The sequence below is a fragment of the Vombatus ursinus genome, unplaced genomic scaffold (assembly GCF_900497805.2).
Source record: "Vombatus ursinus unplaced genomic scaffold, bare-nosed wombat genome assembly UNPS02014769.1, whole genome shotgun sequence".
Classification (NCBI taxonomy): Eukaryota; Metazoa; Chordata; class Mammalia; order Diprotodontia; family Vombatidae; genus Vombatus; species Vombatus ursinus.
Window position 1 is genome coordinate 1,895,219 of NW_020954547.1, and position 11,591 is coordinate 1,906,809.

Consider the following 11,591-nt stretch of genomic DNA (forward strand, 5'->3'; position numbering starts at 1 on the left):
TATCACCCTATACCTACCCACATCAGATAACAGCAGACCAGGACATCGATTAAGGAAACAAGGGCGCCTATCATAACGCATGGTTTTTGTTTTTTAAAGAGGATACCTCTTTCAGAGGTTGCCTTATTTATTGCCACATCATCCTAAACTAAAAGTTCTCCTTTGAAGACAGGAAGAAGCAGACATCCTTTTGCACCCCCTTCCTGCCTCAAAGCTGGGTAAACAAAGGCACATGGCAAATGAGAAGCCGGCCTGATCAACTACAGGGATCAACTACAGGTGCGAGGGCTCATCTCACTCTCGCCTTAAGCAGCCCCCGGGAGGGACGGCGGGAAGCACGCCTCACGGACCCGCACAGGCCACCTGAGGGAAGCCTGCAGACGCTGGACTTTACCCTGGCCAACCTCGCCTGCTCCGACAGTGCCCACCGACGCGCGGAGCTCGGAGGTCTTGGCTTCCCTCCCCGTGGCCCTCCCGACGGGACTGTGTACCGTGCCGAAGGGCCGCGCTCCGGCGGGACCACTCCGAGCGGCGTGGCGCCCCGGCGCGCGTGGAAGGACCGCGCGGGCCGGGGACTGAGTGCATCAGTGCTCGTAGTCCACCTGCAGCGGGGCCGTGCCCTGCGGTAACCACCCTCGCCCCACTGCCCCTCGGCCAAGCCGCGCCCACGTCACCTGGACCAGGGTCACTGCGTTTCGCAGGGCTGTCTGCTCCTGGGCCCGCGCCTCCCCTGAGCCGCAAGCAGGCGCCGAGCTCCGAGCCACCACCGCCGCCGCCACCGGGAGGAGCCCGAAGCGCTGCGGCCGCTGCGCCACGACTGCGGGTTCGGGTTACCGCAGAGCGACTCCTTAAAGGGGCCGCCCCCGCCGCCGCCGCTCCCGAGCCCCTGGGCGGTCGCCAGCCCCCGGACAGCTCCCCTCCCCACAGGGGGCCCGGCGCAATGGGGCCCCCTCGCGTGCGGCCGACCAGCAGCCGGGCCGGGCCGGGCCGGGGTGGAGCGGGGCGGGGCAGGCACCCCCACTGCCCTGATCCGGGCAAGGGCAGGGGCGGCACGCTCCTGGCCACGTGGCGAACCCAGGACCGCCCTGAGTCCGGGACACGTGGAAGCCTCAAAACTGGTCTGGAGGGTTCCGCGAGGATGCTCCACAACCGAGTTTGGGAGGTAGGATGCCCCAAGGTGCATTATCATAGCGTGGCAAATGGAGAGACTTGATGTATACGTGTGTATACACACATATTTACACAGTACACATATATACACAAATACACATTATATACACATATATTATCTATAAACCTATGTGTCATACACACGTGTCTACACGTGTGTGCATATATGTGCATGCATATATTTTATATACATGTATTTTATGTACACCCATATATTTACACCCATGCACACCTACATATATGTTTTTGTTATGCGGTGGTTTCAAGTCCTGCCGACTCTTCTGACTCCAATTGGGGTTTTCCTGGCAAAGATACTGAAGTGGTTTGCCATTTCCTTCTCCAGCTCATTTTTACAGATGAGGAACTGAGGCAAACACGGTTAAAACCAAGGTCACACAGCTAATAAGTGTGTGAGACCAAATTTGAACTCAGGAAGATGAGTCTTCCTGACTTCAGATCCAGAATTCTATCCACTGCCACCTAGCTGCCCACACATATATACATATGTGCACATATATTCACATGCATCTAATTATACCTATTTTTACATATACACTGTATGAATGTGCATTGTGCAAACACATACACATGTGTCTACACATTCTGTGTATAACATGTTATATACGTGTGCACGTGTATAGATTGCCATACATACTTGCATATTATAGATTGTAGGTACATATGCATGTATATACATATGCCTATATACACAGGCATATATGTATATATATCTTTTCATACATATGTGTGTACAAGGATGTGTGTATGAGGATTTCTATTCCATATGTTAAATAAAGAATACTTTAATATAAGAATACAGTAACAGTTTCACATGTTTGTGACCAAAATTTTCCTAAATTCCCATTCCCATGCAAAGGATTTAAAAGGAGGAATTTCTTACTCTCCCCTGGCTCTAGTGAGGTGATCACATATAATTTACAAGCGTTCACCCTTCTTTAGCACAGTCAGTTCAAATACTTCAAATCCTTGGCAAGTAGATTCTGGTTTCGCATTGCTGACTTACATGTGGACACATACAAATACAGAGTTGACAAATCTTTATCTACGAAAATTTACTCACCACTTTCTTGAAACCTTCACTAATATGACCCACCCACCCCCCCAGCAGCTAAAAGTTTTCCTTCATTCAGATTTTCCTAGTGTACTTGGGGTTTTTCTTTGTCAAACCACCCATAACTTACTCTTTATTTGTTAACCTCCCATTCCCCCAAAGGTGAATGTTACTTCCTGGAGGACAGAGTCAATGTCATCTGATCTTTGTATCTCCAACACCACACACAGTGACCTGCACAAATTAGGAATTTAGTAAATTCATGTTCATTGGTCAGAGGTAAGAAAAATAAGCACGATTTGTAAATCATGTTCTATAAAGTTGCAGAATTAAAGGTCAACAAGCTGTCTCAGTATATTACAATCATACACGATTTCTTGAAAAACACAATGATCTTTGTTCAAGCACTTCATTCTTTAAAAAAAACACAAATTTATTACTTATTTTTAACATTCTTTTCAAGTTTTGAGTTCCAAATTCTCTCCCTCCCTCCCATTCTTCCCTCACCACCGAGAAGGCAAGCAAATGATATCAACTATACATGTAAAATCATGCAAAACCTATTTCCATTTTAGTCATATAGCAAAAAGAAAGAAAGAAAAGAAAGAAATTGAGAAAATTATACTTGCATTCAGAGTTCATCAGTTCTCTCTGGAGGTGGATAGCATTTTTTTCATTATGAAGTGATGGAATGAGATGACTGGAATTGTCTTAGATCCTTGAATTGATCAGAGTGGCCAAGGGTTTCTCAGTTGATCAGAATTACAATATCACTGTGCAAAATGATCTCCTGGTTCTTCTCACTTCACTTTTCATCAACTCATAAGGGTCTTGTCATCTTTTTTTTTTCTGAAACCACCCCCCTCATCATTTCTTATAGTGCAATAGTGCTATAATTCACAATGTATAAATATATAATATATAATATAAATCACAATCATATGCCACACCTTGTTCAGTCATTCCCCATTTGATGAGCATCCCCTCAATTTCCAATTTTTTTGCCACCACATAAAGAACAGCTGTAAATATTTTTTAACATATAGGTCATTTTTCTTTGGTCTCTTTGGGGTATAGACCTGGTAGTGATATTGCTGTATCAAAGATCATGCACAGTTTGATAGACCTGTGGGCATAGTTCCAAATTGTCCTCCAGAATGGTTGAACCAGTTCACAATTCCGCCAACGGTTTGTTATCTATTTTCCCTTATCCCCTCCAGCATTTGTCATTTCTAATAGGTATGAAGTGGTACCTCAGAGTTGTTTTAATTTGCATTACTCTAACTAATAGTGATTTAGGTGGGTTTTTTTTTCACATGACTATAGAGAGCTTTGATTTCTTCTTCTGAAAACTGCCTGGGGAAAAGGCTCTTATTTTTATAAATTTGACTCAGTTCCCTATATATTTGAGAAATATGGCTTTTATCAGAGAAATTAGCTGTAAATATTTTTATATTGCTTGATTGTCTATGAGACTTTTTAGCAAAATGTAGTTTCTCTGATCATCTCTTTTAATTAGGCCTTTTTTTTTTGTTTTGCTTTGTCTGAGAGTATCATTGCCACTCTTGCCTTTTTTACTTAAGCAAAAGCATAATAGATTCTACTCCAGCCCTTTCTTTTAACTCTGTGTGTGTGTGTTTGTTTCAAATGTGTCTTTTGTAAACAGCATATTACTAGATTTTGGTTTCTAACCCATTCTGCTATTCATTTTATGGGTGAGCTTATCCCATTCATATTTACAATTATGATTACTATGTATTTCCCTCCACCATATTTTCTTCTATTTATCCTTTTCTCTCTCTCTTTTTATCTTGTTCCTCTTCAAAAGTCTGTTTTGCTTCTGTTTACTGCTTCCCTCAATCCACCCTCCCTTTCATCACACATACATACATATTGCATATCCCCTTCCCCTCCTATTTCCCTATTGGTAAGATAAGATTTTTTTTTTTTTGGCAATTGGGGTTAAGTGACTTGCCTAGGGTCACACAGCTAGTAAGTGTCAAGTGTTTGGTCTGAGGTCACATTTGAACTCAGGTCCTCCTGACTTCAGGGCCGGTCCTCTATCCACTGCGCCACCTAGGTGCCCCACCAATTTTTGCTTTTTAAGGAGTTTTTTCCTTCAGTGAATTGTCATACCTCCTTTTCCATTTGGCCTATTCTGTTTTTTAAGGTGTCATTTTCTTCAGTATTTTTGTGCCTCTTTTACCAAGCTGTTAATTCTTTTTTTCATAATTGTCTTGCATTACTCTGATTTCTTTTCCCAAGTTTTCCTCTTCCACTTTTATCTCTTTCTTTAACTTTCCAAGAATTCTTGTTGGACTTGAGTCCAATTAGTATTTTTTCTTTGAGCCTTTGCTTATAGCTATTTTTACAGTGTCATCTTCTTTTGAGTTTATGCTTTGGTCTTTCCTGCCAAAATAGCAGCTTTTTATGGTTATTATTTTTTTCCTCATTTTTCCAGCCTATTTCTTCACTTTAAACTTTACATTAAAGTTGGACTCTGCTCATGTGGGGGTGGAGAGATACTGTCCCAAGTTTCAGCTTTCTTTTACTGTTGTTTTCAGAGCTTCTTCTGGGCATCTGCAAGTTTTCATTGCTTCCAAACTGATGTAGCCCAGGGATAGGCATGGTCACTGCTCTCCTGGTCTGCTCTCCGATCTTTACCCAGGAAGAGCCCCTTCTCCCCTGCTGCTACAACTGCTAATACTCCTTTTGGCCTTGGAACTGTGACCAGGGCCCATGCTTCCTTGTGACCAATGGGAATTGTGACCCAGAACTGCTTGTGGGAAGTAGAGTTGCCAATCGGTGCTGGGCCCTGTACCCAGTGCCAGCAAAGGATTTCCTGTAATCTCCTTCCGACCAATTTTCTGACCCTCTTCCTTACCATCTCTGGGCTGAGAGTTGCCAAAGCTGCTGCTGCCTCTGTTAAGCCTGCCTCCAAGGCCTGCTGCTAGTGCTGCTGATGTGCTCTGGGCTGGCCCCCACACTGGTGTAACAGACCTCTCCTGCTGACCTCCTAAATTGTGTTAGGCTGGAAAAATATCTCACTCAGACCTCTTGTTGACTTTGCTATTGCAGAATTTGATTTGAGGAGCTATGTTAAAATTGTATGGAGGGGAACACTGGGAGAGTTCAGCTGGGCTGCTGTCTGTATTCCACCATCTTGGCTCTACCCACTGACTTCCTCATTCTTAATATAAAGCAAAGCATAAACTGAGCCAAAGACGCAGCTGTCTGAGAAGTTCTGGTGAAGGATCCAAATGCTGGAGAGGTTCTTTATGGATCTAGAGCTAACAGAACCTCAAAGGCCATCTATTCTAATTTCTTCTTGTTACAGAGAAGGAGACGTACACCAGAAAGGTTATATGATGTGTCTTGCCATTACAGGTTGTATTTGAACCCAGTTCTTTGGCCTCCAGAGGCAATATTCTCCTCACTATACCACACTGCCTCCCTAGTAAGATCCCCCATATATTTCTGTTTGTAAATTACATTGTGCCCATTGTATCAAGGCTCAGGACAATGCAGAGCTTCCTAAATGAGATCTATAAACACATTACAGTTTGGCCTCAAAAGGCACATGGGGCGAGGTGAATAATCAATCCAGAATACAGTTGGATGCACACTTATAAGGTTGGTCCATCAGTATGTATGAAATGAATCCAGAATTGAAGAAAAGTAGGATAATGGGTTAAATTACCTTTGGGAAATAATACATTTCTATTAAAGACCCTAAGCTTCTCCCTAGAGACCCATCTTTTAAACACCAACATCTTTTCAGTGATGCTATCTGGCTGTGAATCATGGAACACTACAATCTCTGAATAATCAAAACTGCTCATTACCCAAAAGACAACAGAAGTATATATGGTGGGCCTATGCAGTAGCATATATTGAAAGGCAGTGTGCTATAGTAGGAGAGAATAACGGACCTGGGCAAATGCTGCCTTAAATATTAAGGCAAATAATATGGGCAAATCATATCTCTAAGTCTCAGTTTCCTCATCTCTAAAATGGGTATAATACCTATAATATCTCCTTCATATGAGTGTTGTGGCCTCAAATGCAATAATCTATATAAATGTTAGTTATTGTTATTATGTTACCATTCATGAATTGCATGTAAGAACTGATACAACAAAATATAAGAGATATATGGCTAGAAAAAGAGATGGGATGGTCATGTAGCAAGAAGAAAGGATAATGTTCTCTGCACATTTTTTCATCTGGAAACTTCTTGGTATTTTCTATAATTTTACTCAGAATTCAACAATGAAAACAGAATATCTCTATGAAATACCATTATTGTGTGACACACAAACCTTTATATAAAGTAACCAGTCAACAAGCACTTATTAAGTGCCTAGTATGTGCTAGGCATTGGGGATACACAAAAGGGCAAAAAGACAACCCCTGATCTTAAAGAGCCCATAATCCCATGGGGGAGACAACATGCAAACAACAATATGCAAACAAGATATAGACAGGATAAATTAGAGATAATCGACAGAGAAAAGGAATGGATATTAAGGAAGATAAGGAAAGGCTTCTTGAAGAAGGTGAAACTTTAGCTGAGACTAGAAGGAAGTCAGAGGAGCAAGGAGGCAAAGATGAGGAAGGAGATGTCCATGCATAAGAGACAGCCAGAGAAAATGTTCAAAGTTGATAGATGGAATACACGGAGGGCATATGATGTAAGAAAATTGGAAAGGTAGGAAGAGGCCAGGTTATAAAAGGTTTTACAAATGAAACAGAGGATTTTACATTTGATCGTAGAACCAATAAGAAGTCACTGGAATTTGATTGAATGGGAGGTAGGGAGAGGGACATGGTTAGACGTGCTTTAGGAAGATCAATCTGACAGTTGAATAGAGGAAGGACTGAGGCAGCAAGAACAACAAGCAGGCTATTGCAAAATTCCAGGGGTTACAAAGGTAGAAGTGATAAGACTTTGCAATTGTTTGGATATAGGATGTGAGACTGAGTGAGGTGTCAAGAACACCTAGGTTGCAAACTCGGGTAACTCGGAGGATGGCACTACCCTACACAATAACAGAGAAGTTAGGAAGAGGGAAGGGTTGGGTGATATGAGCTTTTGTACACATAACACTGTACCCCATGTGTAACACTGACCACCTGACCCCCACCACCTGAAGTCCAGGTGTATTAGATTTGTCTCTTCCCTCAAGGTTCTTTGGTACCCCTAAGGGGACTGGAGGATATCTAGGCTCTCTGTCACTGGCCCTAGCCCCCAGTAATAGTGTTCCTCCCCACCAAGTATAAGGAAGGTTCCCCTTCACCTGAGTTCCATTAGCTATGAACAGTCAGATTAGCTTTTACACAAAAACATTTAATTTAGAAGGTATAATCACAAATTAAAAAACTTACTCCCCCGATACATAGAAGGCATAATCCTCCTTCCTTCTTGAACCACCTCAGTCTCTGGGGAGGGGAAGAGAACTGGGTTCATAGCTTAGCTTGGTTCCAATAGAGCATAGTCAGGGCAGCTAGGTGGCACAGTGGATAGAACTCTGGTCTTGGTGTCAGGAGGACCTGAGTTCAAATCTGGCCTCAGACATTTGACACTTACTACCTGTGTGACCCTGGGCAAGTCACTTATGTGCCGGTCGCGCCGTGCACTCTCCTTCTAACAGGAGCAGGCTGCCAAGGTCATACTTACCAGTCTTCGGAGCCCACCCGGATAAACACAGAGACGAGCCGATCGGGAGGTGCAAGCACTTGAACTTTATTCAGAGGCCATCACAGCAAGGCCAAGCAGGAAAGCAAGAGCAGGAGCAAGAGCAAGAGAGAGCGAGCTCCCACCCCTACCGCCCCTATATACCTTCCTAGCCCCTCCTCCTCAGCCCGCCTACCAGTGAATGATTGTAGGATCAGATACCGGAAGGGGATGTCTGGGGTTAGCGCTGCACCAAGGGAGAGGATGTGATACAGGAAGCTAGGCCCGGATACCGGAAGGAGATGTCTGGGGTTAGCGCTGCACAAAGGGAGAGTACGTGACACAGGAAGCTAGGTCTGGATACAGGAAGGGGATGTCTGGGGTTAGCACTGCACCTAGGGAGAGGACATGACAAAGGAAGCTAGGCCCGGATACCAGAAGGAGGCGTCTGGGGTTAGCGCTGCACCTAGGGAGAGGACGTGACACAAGAGGCTAGGCCTGGATACAGGAAGGAGACGTCTGGGGTTAGCGCTGCACAAAGGGAGAGTACGTGACACAGGAAGCTAGGTCTGGATACCAGAAGGAAGCGTCTGGGGTTAGCGCTGCACCTAGGGAGAGGACTAGACAAAGGGAGCTCGTTCTCTGCCATCCCACTCCCACGTGGCACAGCCCCCTGCCTCAGGAGCACATGCTCCGGCTACTTCCCCGTATCCTGTTCCTACCCCAGTTTACCACAACTCCACATGGCACGGCCCCCTGCCTCGGTAGCGTGAGCTCCGGTTACTTCCTAATATCTTGTCCCTGCCCCATCTTGCCACAACCCCCACGTGGCACATAGCCAACATCAGACAATCCCTCACAACTTAACCCCAACTGCCTCACCAAAAAGGCAAAAAAAAAAAAACCAAAACCCACAAAAACCCAGGACCTCCAATAGAGCATAGTCTTTACTGTTGTTTTCAGAGCTTCTTCTGGGCATTTCTTCTTCTTTCTTCTTCTGGGCACTTCTAATTCCAAATCACCTCTCAGGCTCAAGTTCTAGGAACCCTGCTTTCTCAGAGATTCCATGTGGGGCTGGTTGGCTCCACCATCCCATTTATAATCCTGGCTTCAAGTTTGCCATGGTTCCCTTGAGGATCACCTCTAATACCTGAAACTAAGGATAAACACAGAACAGAAACAAACACACACCCCCTCCTCCCCAGACCATTTCTCAAGGCCAGGGGTAAAAGAAAAGGAACAGAGGAAGGACTTCCCTTCCCTCTCACCTATTCAATTAATGGCTTCAATTTACCTATACAAAAGATGGCAAAAAAGAGCAAAGCCAAAAAGAAGTACCAGCTCAGTCTCATCAGTTTTAAAGATGCAGGCAGCCAGTCAAAGGAGACTTCTCCCACCCATGTTGTAGAGAACGCAGTAGACTCCACATATGTGCAAAAGGCCCTCCAAAGGCCTCTATCTCCATGTTAGAACAGGAAATACCCAGAGAAGCCTGGCTTACACACATATTAAGTTAAAGATGTCTACAGGATATCTAGTCTGAGATGTCCAATAAACAGTTGAAGATATGAGACTGGAAGTCAGGAAAGAGGTTAGGACTGGACAAACAGATCCAACAGTCATCAGTATAACAATAATTTAAACCATGCGAATTGATGAGTGAAATTTTACCAAGTGAAATAGTATAGAGAGGGAAGAGAAGAGGACCCAGGACAGAGCTTTGGGGGCCATCCAAAGCATGATGTGTATGTGTGTGTGTGTGTGTGTGTGTGTGTGTGTATGAAGATCCAGCAATGAAGACAGAGAAGGAGAGGTCAGGAAGGTAGAAAGAGAATCTAGAAAGAGGCGTCACAAAAACTTACAGAGAAAAGAGTATCAAGGGGAAGGGGTGATTACCAGTGTCAAAGGCTGCGATAAAAGGCTATAATAAAGTCCGATTTGATTGAGAGGCAGGTGAGGTAGGAGAATTTTTTCTGTATACTATGTAAAGTCCCTACTTAGGAACCTCCAGGTCTAGAGGTTAATTATTAAAGTAAAACTCTCAAACATGTAACAGACCTTTCTGTCAATTGTGTTCTGGGAGTCATTTGGTAAATATGACTATTGTTTCTAATCCTATTTTCCTAAGTATTTTGTATTTTGTTGATGTTGGTGTACTAAAATTCTCGGTATGGAGTTAGTCCTTATGATCTCTAAAGTAAACAGCTCTAAATCCTACAACTGTGTCAATCATCTGAATACTTTTTTGTTATGAATACGATATGTTAAGTTTTAAATATCTGAGATGAAACCTTACAGAGCCTTAGGCCCTTCACTTGTGCTATATCACATGTTAGATTAGTAATTGGCTGGATACATGGGTCTTGTCACAAGCCGTTTACAGTTCTTATGATTTGGAAAGAACAAAAAAGATCATTCAACAGATTGCTATTTTTGCTTAATATCAGAGATTACCTCTAAGTCTAAACATCCTGTATAATATCTAAATCTACCATCAGCTCTAAAATTTGTTTTACATAATAAAGTAACTACAACTCTGATCAAAGGAATGAATAACTCTGACTTCAAAAGATTGATAATGGAACATACCTCCCACCTCTTGGCTGAGAGAGAAAGGACTAAAAATACAGAATGAGATATGCATTCTTAGACATGGGCAATGTGATGATTTGCTTTGCTTGACTATATATATTTAGTACAAAGAAGGTCTTGTGGGGAGGAATAGGCTAGTGAGTAGTGAGAGATATGAAAATAAATTAATAAAACTTTTTAAAAGTTAAAAACCTTTTTTAAAAGAAGAAAAATTTTAAAGTTCAGAAGGCAAATATAGTTAACTTTATTACAACCTTGCTAAAACTTATAAATATATATTACTTTAAAAAGAGGTCACAAATCACAGTTTCTTGTATAATCTCCTTTCTTGTTCTTCTTTGTAAATTTAAATGTTTGTGATTATTGTCATTGTTGTTTATGAAAAATTTTAAAAAAAAACTGGCTGTACTAAAATCAACAAAAGTCTTGAATTTGGATAAAGATGATCCCAATGATTCAGAATGCAGTGATAAGGCCATGAATGATAAGGAAGGAGAAAACTAAGGTGACACAACATACCATTTACCCCCTTAGAGGGCATAATTTAAGCATATTTAAATGAACTTGTTCATGACCTTAACATCCAAAGAGCAAGCTGAACTTGAAGCTTTAGTACAAAAAAGTCTGGAATCAATTCAATTTTATTGAATTCAATGAGTATATATTAAGCACTACCAGACATGAGGCTTGCCATTGGGGATACAGAGACAAAAATGAAACTGCTCTTTAGATTGTGGTCTAGTAAGTGGAGGGTGAGAAACAAGAAACAATATGTATATAGATAAGTATATACACAATATATACGCAGAATAAATACAAATAAATTTTGAGGGAAAGGAGAGCACTAACAACTGGGGGGAATCAGAAGAGGTCTCCTGAAGGAGGTAGGACTGTCACTGTGCTTTGAGGGCAGTTCGGTATTATTCTAGAAGGTCAAGATGAGAAGCAAGAACCTTCTGGGAAGGGGGAAGACAGAGTTGGGAGATGGAGTATTGTGTACATGAAATAGAAATTAGTCTAATTTGTCTGGAGTGTGGAGTGTACAAGGGGCAGTAATGTGAAATCAGACTGGAAATATAG

General features: G+C 42.6%; 1 protein-coding gene across 1 annotated transcript in view; it reads right to left on the reverse strand.

The window, feature by feature from the left end:
• LOC114043566 (transmembrane protein 56-like) overlaps positions 1–758 on the reverse strand; it is a 79,581-nt gene extending 78,823 nt beyond the window's left edge. The window contains exon 1 of the mRNA XM_027862624.1: positions 675–758. The gene's annotated coding sequence lies outside the window, so the exon portion shown is untranslated. The remainder of the gene's footprint in view (positions 1–674) is intronic.
• Between the last annotated feature and the right edge of the window lie 10,833 nt (positions 759–11,591).